The following is a 5,042-nucleotide window of genomic DNA, read 5'->3' on the forward strand; positions in this document are numbered from 1 at the left end:
TTCACTTAAATCTTTTGAGTAGGTCTTTATAGAATGCTTCATGTGCTTCACTTGTATCATTTGAAGTTTGGATTGCCTGTTTCTCTTCACATAGAAAACCGCCATTTGTAGAATGATCTTTTGCTTCACTTATATTTGTTAGAGCGTGGACATATCTTTTGTAGAAATAGTTAAACTCTCTTGCTTCACTTATATCTATTTAGAGAGATGACAGGAATTGGTCATTCACATGGTTAGTCATAAAATCCTAAATAAAACTTGTAGATCATTGAATATGATATGTTTGATTCCTTGCAATGGTTTTGCGATATAAAGGTGGTGAGATTAGAGTCGTGCTAGTTGAGTAATTGTGAAATTTAGAAAATACTTGTGTTGAGGCTTGCAAGTCCCGTAGCATGCACGTATGGTAACCGTCGTGTGACAAATTTGAAGCATGGGGTGTTTCTTTGATTGTCTTCCTTATGAGTGGCGGTCGGGGACGAGCGATGGTATTTTCCTACCAATCTATCCCCATAGGGGCATGCGTAGTAGTACTTTGCTTCAAGGGCTAATAAACTTTTTCAATAAGTATACGAGTTCTTTATGACTAATGTGAGTCCATGGATTATACACACTCTCACCCTTCCATCATTGCTAGCCTCTTCGATACCGTGCATTGCCCTTTCTCACCCCGAGAGTTGGTGCAAACTCTGCCGGTGCATCCAAACCCCATGATATGATATGCTCTGTCACACATAAGCCTCCTTATATCTTCCTCAAAACAGCCACCATACCTACCTATCATGGCATTTCCATAGCCATTCTGATATATATTGCCATGCAACTTCCATCATCATCATATACATGACTTTAGCATTTATTATCATATTGCTTTGCATGATCGTAAGATAGCTAGCATGATGTTTTCATGGCTTGTCCGTTTTTGATGTCATTGCTATGCTAGATCATTGCACATCCCGGTACACCGCCGGAGGCATTCCTATAAGAGTCATATCTTTGTTCTAGATATCGAGTTGTAATATTGAGTTGTAAGTAAATAAAGTGTGATGATCATCATTATTAGAGCATTGCCCTAGTGAGGAAAGGATGATGGAGACTATGATTCCCCCACAAGTCGGGACGAGTCTCCAGACTTTATGAAAAATAAAAGAGGCCAAAGAAGCCCAAATAAAAAAAGAGGTCAAAGAAGCCCAACAACAAAATAAAAAAAGAGAGAAAAAGAGAGAAGGGGCAATGTTACTATCCTTTACCACACTTGTGCTTCAGAGTGGCACCATGTTCTTCATATAGAGAGTCTCTTGAGTTATCACTTTCATTTACTAGTGGGAATTTTCATTATAGAACTTGGCTTGTATATTCCGATGATGGGCTTCCTCAAATGCCCGAGGTCTTCATGAGCAAGCAAGTTGGATGCACACCCACTTAGTTTCAGTTTGAGCTTTCATACACTTATAGCTCTAGTGCATACGTTGCATGGCAAGCCCTACTCCTCGCATTGACATCAATTGATGGACATCTCCATAGCCCGTTGATTAGCCGCGTCGATGTGAGGCTTTCTCCCTTTTTGTCTTCTCCACATAAACCCCCACCATCATATTCTATTCCACCTATAGTGCTATATCCATGGCTTGCGCTCATGTATTGCGTGAGGGTTGAAAAAGCTGAAGCGCGTTAAAAAGTATGAACCAATTGCTCGGCTTGTCATCGGGGTTGTGCATGATGGGAGCATTTTTGTGTGACGAAAATGAAGCATTGCCAAACTATATGATTTTGTAGGGATAAGCTTTCTTTGGCTATGTTATTTCGATAAGACATAATTGCTTGGTTGGCATGCTTGAAGTATTATCGTTTTTATGACAAATGATAGACTATTGCTTTGAATCAGTCGTGTCTTAATATTCATGCCACGTTTAGATATATGATCAAGATTATGCTAGGTAGCATTCCACATCAAAAATTATCTTTTTTATCATTTACCTACTCGAGGACGAGTAGGAATTAATCTTGGGATGCCGATACATCTCCGTCGTATCTATAATTTTTGATTGTTCCATGCCAATATTCTACAACTTTCATATACTTTTGGCGACTTTTTATATTATTTTTGTGAATAACATATTGATCCAGTGCCCAGTGCCAGTTCCTGTTTGTTGCATGTTTTATGTTTCGCAGAAAGCCCATATCAAACGGAGTCCAAATGGGATAAAGACGGACAAAGAATATTTTTGGAATATTTGTGATATTTGGGAAGAAGAATCAACGCGAGACGGTGCCCGAGGGGGCCACGAGGCAGGGGGCGCGCCCCTGACCCATGTTGGCACCCCGTAAGGCGGTTGCTGCTCTTCTTTTGCCGCAAGAAAGCTAATTTTTGGAAGAAAAAAAACATGGAGAAGGTTTCAATCCAATCGGAGTTACGGATCTCTAGATATATAAGAAACAGTGAAAGGGCAGAATCTGGGAATGCAGAAACAGAGAGAGACAGGGACATGGATACAATCTCGGAGGGGCTCTCGCCCCTCCCACGCCATGGAGACCATGGACCAGAGGGGAAACCCTTCTCCCATCTAGGGACCAGGTCAAGGAAGAAGAATAAGAAGGGGGGCTCTCTCCCCCTTGCTTTCGGTGGCGCCGGAACGCTGCCGGGGGCCATCATCATCATCGAGATCTACACCAACACCTCCGCCATCTTCGCCAACATCTCCATCACCTTCCCCCATCTATATCCAGCGGTCCACTCTCCCGCAACCCGTTGTACCCTCTACTTGAACATGGTGCTTTATGATTCATATTATTACCCAATGATGTGTTGCCATCCTATGATGTTTGAGTAGATTTTTGTTGTCCTACCGGCGATTGATGAATTTCTATGGTTGATTTAATTTGCTTGTGGTTATGTTGCTGTCCTATGGTGCTCTCCAAGTCACACAAGCATGAGGGATTCCCACTGTAGGGTGTTGCAATATGTTCAGGATTCACTTATAGTGGGTTGCTTGAGTGACAGAAGCATAAACCCGAGTAAGAGGGTTGTGGCGTATGGGATAAAGGGGACTTGATGCTTTAATGCTATGGTTGGGTTTTACCTTAATGATCTTTAGTAGTTGCGGATGCTTGCTAGAGTTCCAATCATAAGTGCATATGATCCAAGAAGAGAAAGTATGTTAGCTTATGCCTCTCCCACATAAAACTTTCTACAGTCTAGTAAGGTAGTCATTTGCTTAGGGACAATTTTACAACTCCTACTGATAACCCACAAGTGTAGGGGATTGCAACAGCTTTCGAGGGTAAAGTATTCAACCCAAATTTATTGATTCAACACAAGGGGAGCCAAAGAATATTATTGAGTATTAGCAATTGAGTTGTCAATTCAACCACACCTGTATAACTTAGTATCTGCAACAAAGTATTTAGTAGCACAGTAGTATGATAGCAAAGGTAACAGTGGCCAAAGTAAAGCTAATAGTTTTGTAGTGATTGTAACAATAGCAACAGAAAAGTAAATAAGCGAAGCACAAGATGTGAAAAGCTCGTAGGCATTGGATCAGTAATGTAGGCATGTATTCCGTATATAGTCATACGTGCTTATGGAAAAGAACTTGCATGACATCTTTTGTCCTACCGTCCCGTGGCAGCGGGGTCCTAGCGGAAACTAAGGGATATTGAGGCCTCCTTTTAATAGAGAACCAGAACAAAGCATTAGCACATAGTGAATACATGAACTCCTCAAACTACGGTCATCACCGAGAAGTATCCCGATTATTGTCACTTCGGGGTTGTCGGATCATAACACATAATAGGTGACTATAGACTTGCAAGATAGGATCAAGAACACACATATATTCATGAAAACATAATAGGTTCAGATCTGAAATCATGGCACTCGGGCCCTAGTGACAAGCATTAAGCATAGCAAAGTCATAACAACATCAATCTCAGAACATAGTGGATACTAGGGATCAAACCCTAACAAAACTAACTTGATTACATGGTAAATCTCATCCAACCCATCACCGTCCAGCAAGCCTACGATGGAATTACTCACGCACGGCGGTGAGCATCATGAAATTGGTGATGGAGGATGGTTGATGGTGACGACGGCGACGAATCCCCCTCTCCGGAGCCCCGAACGGACTCCAGATCAGCCCTCCCGAGAGAGATTAGGGATTGGCGGCAGCTCCATCGTAAAACGCGATGAAACTTTCTCTCTGATTTTTTTCTCCGCGAGACGAAATATATGGAGTTGGAGTTGAGGTCGGTGGAGCCTCAGGGGGCCCACGAGACAGGGGGGCGCGCCCAGGGGGGTGGGCGCGCTCCCCACTGTAACATCCCAAAATTTCAATTTGGAATGTTATACATAGGTCATCCATGCATATCATATTTTATTGCATTTCCGCTCCACAATCCTCGAAATCCTAAGCAACTGAATGACCCTCGGAGAGAGTTGGGGATTTCTCGGTTTTTATATTTTATTCCTATCAAATAGTGAAACGAGGATTTTTGATTTTAATTATTTTTCTCTCTGAAAAATATTTCTTATAAAAATATATGAGAGGAGATAATATGACTTCTCCGAAACAATTGAAATATTGGAGGAAAAATGTTAAAATCATTTGTTTGATTTTATTTGAGTTTATTTGGATTTTATTTGCAATATAAAAAATTGCACGTTTTCAAAAAATGCATTTTAGGGCCAAGAAAATGTTCATCTCGTTCTAAATATTTTATTTAGATGGTGAAAATTTGTTTTGGCATTTTTAGGTTTTTATTTTATTTTTTAGGATTTTATTTCCGTCGGCGAGATTAAAAAAAAACTTCGGGCACCGACTGGGCCGAAACCCAGCCGGGCCGGCCCAACTCCCCGCGCCGCCGCCACCTTCACGCGCCCACACCGTCGCCGACTCGTCCGATGATTTCGGCCGGGAATCCTCTCGTCGCCGTGCCTTGCCCCCTCCTCCAAGCAGCCGGCCCCCCTTTAAATCTGCACTGCCCGAGCCCCCCACCACCACAACCGCCCCACCGCCGCAGCCCGCCCCGACCCGCGCCGC

This window comes from Triticum dicoccoides, chromosome 3B (genome assembly GCF_002162155.2).
Source record: "Triticum dicoccoides isolate Atlit2015 ecotype Zavitan chromosome 3B, WEW_v2.0, whole genome shotgun sequence".
NCBI lineage: Eukaryota > Viridiplantae > Streptophyta > Magnoliopsida > Poales > Poaceae > Triticum > Triticum dicoccoides.